Genomic DNA, 16,348 nt, shown 5'->3' with positions numbered 1-16,348 from the left:
AAAAAATAAACTTTATGGGCTATATAAATAGAACTAACCGATCCCAAAACATATTTTAAACTAACTGTAATCCTACACTTAAATTTAAAGTGAATGTCAATTTTACACTTACTGACAACTGCAATCCATTTCTTGACACTAGCTTAATGTAGTCGCTATTTTTTTGGTAATATTATATCCTTCATTATTAAAATATATTTATTTTAAAATCTCTACCTTTTCCCTGCCGACTCCTCCCCAAACCAACTTCCTGTTCTCCTTGTAAAGCGCGTTCACGATCGTGGAACTGCGCAGGCGTCAAACCCCGCAATATTGTAAATAACAAATAGTATTCAATGAATGAATTACTACATTCATTGAGTACTATTATATCGTCGAGAGCAGCAGCATCTCCGCTATAGTGTTTACGGAGCAACCAAAGATTATAACCCCTTACGTGCATTTCTGCTTGCTCCTGTGTTTTCTGCTTGCTCCTGGCTGTGAAATTAAATTGGAAGCCCTTTAGCCACATGGAGAACACAAGACAAGTGATAAATTAAAGACAAAAATAACCACCATTTCTATCCTGTAATGCAAAACAATCTTACATTGTTACTTGTCTGCCGCAGATGATAGCCAATTGGTCATTTTATTTAGAAGGTGTGTTCCCACTGACCAATTAGATTGCATAGATTGTTGAATTGCGCGTCCCGTGAACGCGCATTGCATCTGAAGGTGGCTAAAAATTTATAACGCATGCGCTGAAGAGGCCCATGACGTTTCTGAAAAGGGGTTGAACGCCACGGGGTTAAAAAGCGGATTAGCAAGATAAGCTGTCAATCATTGCACTAAGGAGGGACAGTATGGCGGGCGGAGGAAGCGCAGCCCGAAAACTGAGATAAAAAGGTAAAATTTAAGATTTAATAATAAAATTGGGAAGATTGATGAATTAAAGTCCCCCTTAATTGAATTGCTTCACAATATTGTGTTAAGCACTAGAGGTGACTTTACATTCACTTTAAGAATGAACTGAGGGACCTGTTGGTCTCAGCTTGTGAGAAAGGCCTAATGAAATCAACTTTGGCCCAACACTGTTTGGTCGAACATCCCAATGTCCCAGCCTTTCGCATAGTGCCCAAAATCCACAAAACCCTGACTAATCCACCTGGTAGGCCCATAGTGGCCAGCAGGGGTTCCCTATGCGAAAGGCTGGGAGACTGGCTAGACAATGTACTCCAACCTATAGTGAGATCTCTACCGGGCTATATCAGAGACAGCACCCATCTGATTAATAGAATAGAAAATCTAAAATGGCATAAAAACTATAAATGGCTGACTATAGATGTTTCCTCCATCTATTTGAGTATCCTTCATGAAGAGGGACATAAAGCACTCAAATACATGCTTGAAAGATTCACTGACTTCCCTAACAGCTTTATATATTTTCTTTTAGAAGTAACACATTTTCTTCTTACACATAATTTCTTTGTATTTGAGGGAATTTATTACCTCCAGAGATGTGGCACGGCCATGGGGGCGAAGTTTGCCCCCTCATATGCTAATCTGTACCTCTACGTTTATTGTTTACCTAATCACATGCAAAGAATGTGGTTTTCAATACGTAGGTATTACCACTCGCCCCCTCAAGGATAGGGTAAGAGAACATCTGACCTCCATAGAAGAAAGCACACCAAAAACACCGGTAGCAAAATATTTTCACACACACACTAACTATATTAGAAACTTTTCCTTCCAAGGAATAGAACACATAGATAAAGACCCACAAGGAGGTGATAGGGTCAAAACACTCCTTAAGAGAGAAGTCTATTGGATCTTCACTTTAGCAACTAGATCACCTACAGGGATCAATAGAAGATACAATGTAAATTTATTTATAGAGTAGAAGAACCAGCTGACTCAGTACATAGCATTACACAAGATCCTTCAAATCCAAGTTCCTCAGCAACCCAGACACAATCACAACACCAATAAAACATAAGATCAGTCCCTCTAGCTCTCACAACACCTATATCTATCATAAAATCGAAATGTAGAAACAAATCAAATCGATTTTTAAGTCTATAGTAGCCTTATTTTGAAGTTCAGTATTCTATATCACTCCTCTCATGTAAACAAGTGATGGAGCACTAATCATCTCCACTCATAACTTCCTTTTTTACTCTATATTCTCTCTTATAACAAGATACTAGAGTATACAAGAAAGTACGAAAAAGTACAAATCAGAAATACACATCAGCAGAAAAGTTGTAACTAAAATAATACTAACAACATCTACAAAGTCATTGTGTTTAAACATCTAGTATTATCTGTAAACTATTAAACCATCTGAAAAATAAGACATAGGAAAACAAAATAGTTTTTTTAGAATGCTCAAACAATCAGTAATACTGAATTTTTATACCTATATAAACCAGCATACTAATTTATGTCAATCGATGTCAATTTATATCTTTGTTAATATATATTTTTATAATCCTTGTCTATGTCAGATTGTATTCACTTAAGAAAAAAATTATTTCACAAAAGAAATCTTTTTAAATGCCAAATAATGTCATCCTATAGAAATAGTACTTTGGCTTCCACAGCTGAGCTTAAGTGATCCACTTACCACCTGGATCAACCCACTTCTTCTAATAGGCTGGAAGAGCCTATTTAAGCTCACCTGTGGCACCCAAGAAACTACCTCTGAAGAAGCGCATGAGACATGCGCGAAACATGTCAGCTAGTTTAAGCTACCCTTGCTAAACAACTTTGCAGATGAATAAAATCTATTGCACTGGCTATTCATCCGGATTCATCCTCTTTTTTTCATGTCTATATAAATAGATCATCTACAAAACATTTATGCAAAGAAAAAATTAGTGTATAATGGCCCTTTAACCCCTAAAGGACCAGTGACGTACCCTGTACATTGCTGGTCTTTCTATGGGGATTGAATTTTTAAAAGAGCTGTCTATGATATATCTGGAATATCTCAAAATGTATATGATGGAAGGCGACTCTTAGGAAATATCACATTACAAAGGAGGGAAGAGCACCAAGTAGCAGCAGAAAGCACGTGAAAATTAAATGTATAACAGCAAATACAAGCATGACAGTTAAACTAGGGGAACTGGAGCTCTTGGCAGCAGAAGAGGATTATGATATTATCAGAATAATTAAAATCTGGTGGCATGATTCACAGTTAACTTAGAGGGTTAAACCTTATTTAGGAGGGAAAGGGGTAATAAAGGGGAGGAGATGTTTGCATATTTATTAAACCTGACCTTAAAGGGACAGTCAACACCAGAATTTTTGTTGTTTTAAAAGATAGATAATCCCTTAATTACCAATTCCCCAGTTTTGCAAAATCAACACAGTTATAATTATACATGTTTTACCTCTGTAATAACCTTGTATCTAAGCCTCAGCAGACTGCCCCCTCATTTCAGTTCTTTTGACAGACTTGCATTTTAGCCAATCGGAGCTGTCTCCATGGTAGATTCACGTGCATGAGCTCAATGTTATCTATATGAAACACATGAACTAATGCCCTCTAGTGGTGAAAAACTATCAAAATGCATTTTGATTAGAGGCGGCCCTCAAGGTCTAAGAAATTATCATATGAACCTCTTAGGTTTAGCTTTCAACTAAGAATACCAAGAGAACAGAGCAAAATTGGTGATAAAAGTAAATTGGAAAGTTGTTTAAAATTACATTCCCCATTTGAAACATGAAACTTTTTTTTGGACTTGACTGTCCCTTTAAACCTACAATAAGATAGTTATGATTATACAGATAATATATTGAGACACTGTGGGTTGAAATAAAGAGTGGGTGGGGGATCAAAACAATTATTATTAGTTATATGCTACAAGCCCCCCAACATTAGTGACTTGGGTGCCCATTAATCAAGCTCTAGATGGAGCTTGAGGGCCCGTGTTTCTGGCGAGCATGCAGGCTTGCCAGAAACACCAGTTATGAAGCAGCGGTATAAAGCAGGCGGACAGATATCACCGCAATTCAACCCGATCGAGTACGATCGGGTTGATTGACACCCCCTACTGGCGGCCGATTGGCCACGAATCTGCAGGGAGTGGCGTTGCACCAACAGCTCACAAGAGCTGCTGGTGCAATGCTGAATACGGAGAGCGTATCAGGATCAGGTCCGACAGACCTTAGTTAAATAGGGCCCATGGAGGAAACTCAAATACTAATGCAAATAGGAATGGCTGCTAATAATACCAGTGTTGTAATCATGGGAGATTTTTAACTACCCTGAAATAAAATAGCGCAATAAACTATTTTTAAATGCACTTAAATAACTTCATGTGCCATAAAGCTATACTGAATTTAGTGCTATCAAATAATACAGTAATAATATCAAACATAGAAGTCAAAGAACATTTAGGTAACAAGGATCATAATATGGTAACATTTGAAATCACTTTCCACAAGCAACAAGAGTTCAACTTTTAATTTTAAAAAATATTTAAAGGGACAGTGCATATATTATTTTCTCCACTTTAATGTGTTCCCAATTATCCATTTTACCTACTGGAGTGTATTAAATTGTTTACAAATAACTCCTTCACCTTTATTTTCTCTTTTGGAACATCTGATTTTGCCTATTATATCCCCACTTTTACTGAACATGTCTGAACTTAAAGGGACATTGAACCCAAATTTTTTTCTTTCGTGATTCAGATAGAACATGGAATTTTAAGCAACTTTTTAATTTACTCCTATTATCAATTTTTCTTTGTTCTCTTGCTATTTTTATTTGGAAAAGAAGGCATCTAAGTTTTGTTTTTTTGTTTAGAACTGTGGACAGCACTTTTTTATTGGAGGATGAATTTATCGACCAATCAGCAAGAACAACCCAGGTTGTTCACCAAAAATGGGCCGGCATCTAAACTTACATTCTTGCATTTCAAATAAAGATACAAAGAGAATGAAGAAAATTTGATAATAGGAGTAAATAAGAAAGTTGCTTAAAATTTCATGCTCTATCTGAATCACGAAAGAAAACATTTGGGTTCAGTGTCCCTTTAAGTTCTGATTAGAAAAAAATGTACTAAAATGTTAATTTTCCATTGTTCTCGTTAAATGGACACTGAACCCAATTTTTTTCTTTCATGATTCAGATAGAGCATGCAATTTGAAGCAACTTTCTAATTTACTCCTATTATCAATTTTTCTTTGTTCGCTTGCTATGTTTATTTGAAAAAGAAGACATCTAAGCTTCTTTTTTGGTTCGATACTCTGGACAGCAGTTTTTTATTGGTGGATGAATTTATCCACCAATCAGCAAGGTTGTTCATCAATAATAGGCCGGCATCTAAACTTACATTCTTGCATTTCAAATAAAGATACCAAGAGAAGTAAGAAAAATTGATAATAGGAGTAAATTAGAAAGTTGCTTAAAATGTCATGCTCTATCTGAATCACGAAAGAAAAGAAAAAAATAGATCTGTGTCCCTTAAGTATTGGCCTTTGAGTAAATATACGGCTTTGTATAAATAATTAGATTGATAAAATAATGAAGTATGGTCTTCATACAAGAAAAGACAATTGTATTGAGTTGTGGTTTCAGAAGGCAGAAACATCTGGTTTCATATACAAACATTTACCTAAAAGTGCACTGTCCCTTTAAGGAAATTGTTAAACAGCATACTTTGGAAGAAAGTATTTTCAAATAAAAACACACGGCATAAAAAATCTTTGTTAAATAAATATACACCAAAGTCAAGTAATAGAAACAGCACCACTGTTAGTGCTCCGGCAAAGGGGATAGACCGCAAAACCCCAGTAATGTGCAAAATCAAATGATGATGCCAGCATTATGGATAAGGGGGTCACTCCGAAACGTCGCAACTTTAACTTTAGGTCTTTAATAAAAGTATCATTTTTATCCATAGTGCTGGCATCATCATTTGATTTTGCAAATAAATATACACATCAATACATACCACATGGTTTTAAAAGTAAAATAACTAAATTTAAGCCAATGTGGCTAAATAAAATTGTGTTAAGAGAAATTACAAAAAAACTTTGAGCAAGCAAATAGTACAGAGAAATCAGATTGTCCAACATTGAAAATGAAAGTTGAATTGTAAAAGATTCTAAGCCCTAAAAAATATATTTTAAGTATAAAAATTGCAAACAATCTAAGAAGGAAAATATAGGTACGTTAAAATGTGAGAAGGTTAGCATAACTGTCAATGGTCTGGGGAAGTCAGAGGTACTAAACCATTTATTTTCTTCAGCATACACAAGAGAGAGACCAATGGGATATACATTAAAACAAACTAGAACATACAAGCCCATACCAATAACTGGGTTATCTCTAGATTATAGCAGGAAAAAATTGGATCATATAAAGGTAAGTAAATCTCCACGTCCAGATAGAGTACACCCAAGGGTTCTAAGTGAATTTAGCACTGTTATAGCCAAACTTATACAATATTGGGTTTGTTCAACATTTTGCGCACAACTGAAATAGCGTACGTATCACAAATTAAAATAAAGCTGCACTAAACACAACATAAATACATTCAAAATCACAGTTACCTTCATATAAACGCTACTAAAAATTATTCACATGAATATGAAAAAAAAGTTATAAGGGTTCAAAGGTAAATGGTATATGACAAGGTGTTTGACTGCAAAGGGCTATAATGGATATATACATACATATACATGTCTAAATATGTGTATTGTGTATGTATGTGTATACATATATATTGTGTATGTATGTTTTACTGTATATTTACTATACATATTTCATATTCCAATGTTCTTCACATACAGGATAATGTCATTTTTATTGTAAATATATAATTTTATATGTATCCGTATATACCGATACCTGTATATCTATTCATTTAGATAGGTATAGCTATCTATTTTACATTAACAGTATCACATATATATAGAGATATATATTTAATAATAAAAATGACATTATTTCTATAGGAATGTAAAATATGCATAATGCGGTTTGTGTTTTGTCATTTAGGTCTAACGAGGTGTCGGGTTAGCGCACATGAAGAATTACTAATCTTACATTGTGTTATTGAAATATTACCTATAAAAGATTTTAAAAATTAATAAGAATTATTAAAAAATTATTGCACATACAGTAAAAAATAATATATATATTTACAGTATATATAATCATTTTTTATAATCATTTTTCAGTTTTTAAATATTTTATATGTAATATTTTAATAACACAATGTAAGATTATCAATCTTACTTACCTCTGTCGGCGTAATGAGGTTGCACGTGCTTTCCACACATTCTTTCAGTTCACCAGCTTTTTGACACATTATCCTCATTACAAGTACGCCAAGAGAGGTGTGTCTTGTGGAAGCTGCTGAGACCAAAGGGTGTACAATCGAAGGTATCAGTTAGCTGGAGACTGCTGATTTCCAGCCTACCTATTTAGCACTATTTCACATATAGTGCTCATCTAAATGTGAGTTACCCAATTGGGATTTTTGTTACTTTTACAAATGAATCCTGAAAAATCTACACTATGGGGCGCCCTTTCGTTTATCACTTCTTGATAACCATCAACAAACTCATATCGCATTAAGAGGAGCTGCCTCCAGTGGATTTTTGTCTCATTTTATTGGGGACATTAAGTATTTATATTTATTGATTTTCCTAATATTCTTTACAGAATAATCTAGATTTATTTTAAACAGGATACTTCATACTTGGCTTTAGAGAAGCAAAACAGCAGCAACTCACACCTAAAGTTAGCTAAAAGGCTCCTTTTTCACAAATTCTATATAAAGATCCATTAGCCCAAGCCAATCCTCTATCTATGATGCAAAAATGAAATAAAGTATCCTCTTGAAGATCTATACTTGTAAAATTCAGATTATTCTAAATTTGGTGCCTAAATAATCTAGATTTTATTAAAGACAGGAGGTGAATATTTTGTATTAATCTTTACTGACTTCCAAATAGCAGCAAAGAAAATAATAGCATAGTAACAAAAAAACATTCAATTAGCAGAGGGCAGATAATATAGCCACATAATCATAGGAAATAATTTCCTCTTTTTGCTGCCATAAGGAAGGAAAGTCCACCAACTAAAACACTTCCAAGAGGATGGAGAGGAAGATTCCAGTGATGAACAGTCTGGAACAACTGGAGGAATGGTCTGAAGAAGGAATGCAAACCTCACCATCCCTAGAGGTCCACGGTCCAATGAGCTGAAAGCAAATAGGAAAAAGAGGTAACACTGCTACCACGACAGGATAACAACCTAAGGAGAACCAAGGCTAATACAATCATATATCTATATATAAATATAAATATAAATGTATTATTTTATTTATCTATTTTGGGAGGGAAGAGGTGGAAAAATATTCGCCCCCTGTCTTTAATAAAATCTAGATTATTTAAGCACCAAGGTTAGAATAATCTAAATTTTATGGCTTCATATTTTCCATATTTTAACACCCTGAACCAACAGAATGGAATTGCATGAGAAATTGAATTGAAAAAAGAAATAAGAAAATATAGAAGCCGAAGACATATCCATTGCTGTCAACAAATCCTGGACACTACAGCCTGATAGAAAAGCCAGAGAGGCTGCAGCACCCTTGTCAGAAAGAGCTTCAAAAGAGTGAGAAATCTGCGCCTCAGCCATGAGCCATAATATACAACCAACCAAGGTACTAGGGAAACTGGCAATGAGGAGGAGCCAAAGAAATGAGAAGAGGACCCAACGGGGAGCCACGAAAGGCTTCAGTCCTTGCCAGGAAAACCTAAGGCAACACAAAAATGTGGGTAAAAAAAAAGGTAAACAAGCTTAGCGGAAGACTAGGATCTGCAAGAAATGGAAAAGGAACTGCCCTCAGAAGCAAAGGAGGATTAAAGGCCCCAATGACAACAACTCATCAAACTAAATCCAGGTAAAGAAGCATGGCCAAATGTCGCAGGAAGTTGTTGAAGAGAATGAAGAGTTGGAAGGCCAGCTTCTAAGGAAAGAAAAAGGACTAAGGATGTCTACTTGCGAGGGCACCCACAAAGGGAATATGACCCACTGAAAAGCCTGAGTGAATCCGTTTGACAGAATGGGGACGATACCCTTGGAACAGGGTTTGGAGAGAAAAATCAGCATGGAAGGAGAAGCAGAAAAGGGGAATGAACATTCCTTCCCACGCATCAACAAACCCAGAGTGCCCAGACGGAGGAAGAAAATGAGGGGGAGCAGAACACATCTCCAGAAGAGAAGCAACCTATGACCGGGTCGACCACCAGGTAGTGATCAGGGACAGAAGGCACAGAATCGAAGAACCAACAAAAGTGTCTGTACAAGGAGGGAGAAAGGAGAGGGGCCAAAATGGCTTTAAAGTATGAGGTGCAAGTAAAGATATTTCAGCACTCCAGACAGGTATTGCAGGTTACCCAAGGGCCAGTGCCAAAAGCCCAAAAAGATATATAACAAAATAGCAAGAGTGTGACAGCCAATTCCAATATACATTTATATTGGAATTTGCTGTCACCCTCTTGCTATTTTGTTTGTCTTAAAGTATGAGGACCAGAGATCAAAGATTCTTGATAGATGACGGACGGAATCGAGATGGCGGCCAGCGTAGACCGGGACTTAAGTTGGTCCCTGGGTTCTATCTATAGAGAGACACAGCAATGAGGCCCAGGAATTACACCTACTGAAAGAAAGTTTTTTCTTCTCCTTGGTCACACAGCCAAGAGAGGAGAGGCCGAGAGGACAAGTCGCAAAGTTGGGGAAAAAACAGATCCTAGGCTGAATGTCATCTAGGAAAATCACAAAACGGAACCCGCAAGCCCAGAGACAGGCCACCACTAGTAAAAGTAATTTAGTGAATTATCAGGGGCGGAGCTGAGTCTGAAAAGCAGGCAGATGAACTGCCAAAGCTGATCTGCCCAATGTGATAGAAGGAATATGCAGCAGAAAGGAGACACCGGGATTGTCAAATAAGCAGCTTCCATGTACAGGCTCACCATCCAGTCATTCCAATGAAGGAAAACTCAACCTGTGAATGCCTTCCATGTAGAATTGATCCCTCAGATTGGTGACTGGATGGAACCTCCTGACATTGAGACAAGGAACAATTTGATCAGGAAACCCTGCCAGGCCACCTGAGGACATAGTTCAAGCTCCTTCTGAGTATAGAGACAAACCACTTAGATAAGATTCGAACCTCCAAAGGACAGGTGCCTGGGGAAGGGGAGAAGATTGGTATTGGTCAAAGTTTTGCATGTTGGGCAGATGACCTAAAATCTTTCGGCCATGGCAAACCAGTCTGGGCTGAAAAAACCTCCTTAGAGAGGCCTAGATTTGACAAAAGACAATAAAGTTGATACAAAATGTCTCATGATGGTGAGAAAAGAGTTTCTGAATAAAAGGCTTTAGCTTGAGCCTGCTTCTTCAGATTCTAGAAAGGCTAAATTGGTGTCAATGCGCAAAAGCGCAGTTCTATGCCTTTGTAGAGAGAGTGACATAAGTATTGTCTTGCAGATAAATGGCCCTAAAAACCCATACTCTAAACATAGTAGAAACCAAGGATGAGCCGGAAGAGCTTCATCAACAAAAAAGTAAAATATGGGCCAGAGGGCCATTGATGTCCAGGAGCTTATTCCGGGCAACATGAAGGCATCTCTCCAGGTCTTTCCTTGGATCCCTGCCTTTCCTGGTTAAAAAGGGGGGTTACCAGGAGACTGACTCCTTGTCAGGGAGGGAAGGCCAGGGCATTTAGCATTGAGTCAAACTCTATGGTGTCTTTGAAGTCACCTAGGTAGATAAGGAGGAAGAGACCATTCTGAAGAGTTGAGAAAAGATTACTAGAACTAAAATAAGATTACAAGCGGGATCCAGAAGATCCTCCTCCACCTCATCATCTACGCATTTCCTCCCAGATGGGCCTTGAGAAAGGGTTCAACTTGAAAAGTTCAGAATCTGTACACAGACTTCCCTGGTTTGTATCCTCAGGGTCTAGGATTTTTCAACCCCAATTTACCTCTGTCGTCCCTATTGATTCTGCCCGGGTTAAGGGCCTTTAAATTATGTGCCGTTCTATGCCTTAGAATATATATATATATATATATATACATACATACATATATACACATATATACATATAATTCAAAAGGAAAGACCGGCACCCTCCTTGACAAAATAAAACATCTTCTTTTATTGGTCAGGTTAAAACATACAACAGTACAACAGCCAGAGCATGTCTGATATGTATCAGTGTAACAGCCTTAATCATAGACGTGCCTGAAACAGGTGAACAACTGTTATTTAAAATCAAAGTTGTGACTCTATTGGTGAGTCTTAATTAACACTTGTGACCAATTGCCTTAGTTTTGAACGGAGCTTACAGAATTGATTTAACCCTTAATAAACTTTATACACCTTGTACATATTGTTACTAATACATCTGAAACTGTACAAATAAATAAACACATAAATAAATCAGCTAACAACTTTATTTAAGTTAGACATGGGATGTTAGATGTGCCTATCCTATTAGATATCAGCTAATAAATCTAATCTATCTAAGAGGCCTCCCTAAATAAATGGAGTCTTTCTACACTTGTGTAGCTATTGCTGCTACTTTTAATTTGAGCTTTACCTCCTATAGCATGCTATATTATTAAGCTATCTTGAACAAGCTGTAGGTTCACTTATAGTGACTCATTCCTTGCTACTTTTGTGTCCATTGCCCTGCATAATATTTAGATGTGACCTTGACAAAATATACATACATATAATGTATATGAATATATATACATGTTCAATCACACCCAGGATACAAACCATTATACCCATATAAGTCATGATAATGAAAATGTAAAAAGTGGGAGCTACTGTGTATAAAAATACAGTCAGTTACTGATTTTGTGCGTTGCTACTTGAAATAGTATATGAGGTTGTGTACCTGGTGGAATAGTCTACTAGAATACACCACCTTTTACTTCCAGTAATTTATAATGTCATATGCACTGTTAAAGCCTTTTGGGATCCTGGTCTCTAAAGTAAAGATCCAATAGGCCTCCCGTTTATGTACCAATTTAGTCAAATCTCCACCTCTTTTGGGGAGTCTTGCTTGCTCTATGAAAATCCAGTTAAATGTTAAGTTATTATTTTTGTGTTCCAGGATAAAGTGCCCAGCCAACTCTGAGCTATGCTTTGATGTCTTCATATCTGAAAGGTGTTGGTGTATCCTTTCCCTAACCTCATGTGTGGTGCAACCTACATATTGCTTGTTATTGCAAATGCACCATATCAGATATACAACATTTTTACTTCTACAATTCACACAAGAGGTCACTGGGTATTCTTTACCCGTGACTGAGCTCCCAAAGCTGGTCCTTTTCTCAATAAAGCTACAAGGGATATAAGGTCCATATCCACATTTGTACATGCCCTTGTTCTCAAGCCACGCACTACCTCTGCTCTTAGTCCGTAGTTCACTAAGGGATAAAATGTTCCTCAATGTAGCTCCTCTCCTGTAAGAGAACCGACAACCACGTTTAACTACCTCGCTCAACTGATCATCAGCAGTTAGCATGGGTAGATGCTTTCTTATGCTCTTACATATTCCTTCATATTCTGTGAAATTTTGTGTGACAAATGAAATGGGTTGCATTTCAATACAATTCTTGTTCAAGTGGTTTAGGTTTCTATTCCAATCTATCAACAAAAGCTCTCTGTCAAAAGCATCAACTTAATTTTTTGCTTTGTGGATGATATCCTTATTGTAACCTCTTTTTTGTAACCTAAGCTCCAGATCTTGACTTTGTTTCTCACAGTCAATCTCATCCAAGCAATTTCTCTTAGTTCGTATGGACTGCCCTTTTGAGATGGCAACTTTTCCCATGTAATAAGGTATTACCAGATATTGACTTCCTGTAGATGGTCGCTAATACTGATTTGGATGGAATATCTGCTTTTAATGTCACATCTAGATAATTTATGGATTGTTCATCAAATTCAAAAGTGAGCTGTAAACCCCAAGGGTTTTTGTTCAAATGTTCAACAAAGAACGCAGCTCTCTCCCTGCCCCCTGTCCACACAAAAATGAGGCCGTCTATAAAGCGATGCTAGACTTTAATATCTTTGTGATAGTGGTTATCTTTGCCATAGATATGGGTAATTTCCCACCAACCCATCGCCAAGTTGGCATAAGAGGGTGCGGATTGCGAACCCATCGCTGTGCCATGAGACCGTAAATAAAAAATTTCCTCAAATGAAAAATAATTGTGCGTTAACAGATAACGTGTAACCATTATTAAATAATCTACAAATTCAGTTGAATAATTGGTTTGGGGGGTGAGAAAATACTTCATTGCTTCAAGTCCCATTTCATGTGGGATAGATGAGTATAATGATACTACGTCTATCGTTAACCATGCATGCCCTTGATACCAATCCACTCTGGTCATTTTCTGTAATAAATGTTTTGTGTCCCTAAGTGAACTGTGCAGTCTCCTTACCATCGGTTGTAATATACTATCGAGCCATTCAAATAGAGGCTCCAGAATGCACCCTATACCTGACACGATAGGTCTCACTTAGACACACTCAACAGATTTGTGTACTTTTGGTAACACATGAAATATAGGGATGACAGGATTACTGACCATCAAGAACTCAAACGTGTTCTGATCAAAATGACCATAATATAAACCGTCGTCTAACAAAGAGACCAGTTCCTTTTGGAATCTCCTAGTAGGATTGCATGCAAGTAATTTGTAGCCCTCAGTATTAGATATCTGCCTCAAGACCTCACTCCGGTAGTACATCCCATGCCACCACACTGCCTCCCTTATCTGCCGCCTTGATCACTAGGTCCTCATTTCTCCTAAGCTCATCAAGAGCTGACCTCTCATCTTTTGATAAGTTGGGAAAGCTTTTTTGTGGCTTGGTAGACAGATTGACCAATTCTGATTCTATTCTTCTTTGTAAATGTATCAGTATGCCCCCTCTGCTTTGAATAGGGTAAAATACTGACTTAGGTTTGAAACCTATATGAGAGTTTATTTCACCTGATCTTGAACTATTTTCTTGTTCAAGAGATCCTAACATGTGAACATCTCTCTCCTCCGAAAAATCCAAAACCTGGTAGTCAATACTAGGGCCAGGCATACTGCTACTTTGACTATTCTCTTCTTTGTTATTTAAGAGGTAGTATTTTCTTAAAGTAAACTGTCTGATGAGTCTGTTGACATCAACTAAGGTCTCAAGCAAATTAAATCTCGTTGTCGGTACAAAGCCTAAGCCCAAACTAAGGAGTCGCTTTTGTGTAATACTTAGGTCATAATCAGTCAAATTAATGACATTGTTTAGCTCTGTTAGTGATACTTGCTCAACCTGTTCTTGGTCTGTTGTGGGTATCTTGGTTGTATTATAGCACACATATACATACATACATATACATACTAACCTACACAAGCACAAACATACATATACATACATATACAGACACCTGCACAAACATGCACAAAATATATGCGTTGATGGAAAGAGCATAGAAAACCCTTGAAAACATAAGAGCATTGGCTAGAAAAAGATGCTGATAGACAGCTAACTCCCTTCTTGAAACATGCTCTAAAGCACCATTTTGTTTTAGTAAAAGAAAAAGGGGGGTGGGGGTCCTGAAGCCAACAAGAAAATATTTAAATAAAATTATAATTAAGATAGGGATAAAAAATAAGATAAGATGGATAACACAAAGGAATATAAATTAAGCAAAGGTGGTTATCATACACAAAAGGTATAAGATTTAAGCAAAACAAAACCACTTTACCCCAAGTATAACAAAGTAAATATAATATAGGCTTAGGACAAATATACCAAAGCATAGGGAACTTATAGAAGAAGTTTCCATAACATGTATTTGTAGAATAAAGGGATTAAATCGATTATCTAAGATGTATATGTTCTTAAAGGGACAGTCTACACAAACATAATTATTGTTTAAAAAGAAAGATAATGCGTTTACAACCCATTCCCCAGCTTTGCACAACCAACATTGTTAGATTAATATACATTATAACATTTAAAACTCTGAATGTCTGCCTTTTTCCAAGGCTCTATTGACAGTCTCCTAATCACATGCTTTTGTATTTGCTTTTCACAACAGGAGACTGATAGTTCATGTGGGCCATATAGATAACAATGTGTTATTTAAGAGGAATGGGTAATAAAGGGATTATCTATCTTTTAAAACAATAACAATTCTATTGTGGACTGTCCCTTTAAATAATTGCAAGTTATACCTAAGCAAGTGCTTATACCACTACTCTATATTGCCTCTGGCCAGGAAGCAAAAGTATTGATATTCAATCCAAAACCTACACATTTAGGAGATAGGGATTAAACTGCTGTTTATTTAAAAGAACAAATATCTCCCAAGCAAGTTTTATAACCACTGCTCTAGATGTGGACCAGAGTGGATTATGCTGCAAGAACTAACAGAAGCCGGCAGCTCAATCACCTTGCCGCAAGACAACTAGGGCCTGGTGAGTATCTCCTGGAGCTAGGAATTAGGGAAAATCTCCTCCCCATGAGCCGGGTATTTTTTTAAATAAATCCGGAGCGGTCTGAGACCAGATAGGGACGCTCTGGCACTAGACAGTCACTCATGCAGCGGATCCCCAAAATACACAGCATGCCGCTGTACAAGAGGGTACCCACAACAAAATTCTTCTAAAAAGGCAGAGTCACACTGCTTTATATAAACAACAAAGGATACTGCCTAATAAAACCAAGTAAAAGTGGTAGTAAAAAAAAAGAACTGCTTATAATAAAGTAATCTACACTTAATCTAGAAAGAAAATCACTTTTTAGTCAAAATAAATTGTTGTATTTAAGAAAAGAGATAAATATCAAATATACATCATCCATAGTTGCCAACATTTCAAAAAAATTTCCAGGGACACTTTGCAGCAGAGCAAGCAAGAGGGTTACTGGAGTATTGAGGCCCTACTATTCAACAGCTACACCCACTCAGTTCTGCAAACAAAACACACCCATTTGATAGTAATAATATAATTTAGAATTATCCATAGTTTATTATACAGATTACAGCACCAAGCTCTTATACCTACCCAGTCTCTGGAACACATTCTGGGCATATGGTTATTTTTACAACACATCATCAAAATTTGGCAGACAAATAATATGTGAACCCATTCAATAATAACAATATTCCATTTTGAATTAATTATATTTAAACAATACGCTATATCTATCTATTTATCTATCTGTATATATGTGTGTGTGTGTGTGTATGTATATATATATATATATATATATATATATATATATATATAGACACACCAAATATTGTGCAAA

Source organism: Bombina bombina, chromosome 5 (assembly GCF_027579735.1).
Source record: "Bombina bombina isolate aBomBom1 chromosome 5, aBomBom1.pri, whole genome shotgun sequence".
Taxonomy (NCBI): Eukaryota; Metazoa; Chordata; class Amphibia; order Anura; family Bombinatoridae; genus Bombina; species Bombina bombina.
This window is presented reverse-complemented; position numbering follows the sequence as displayed.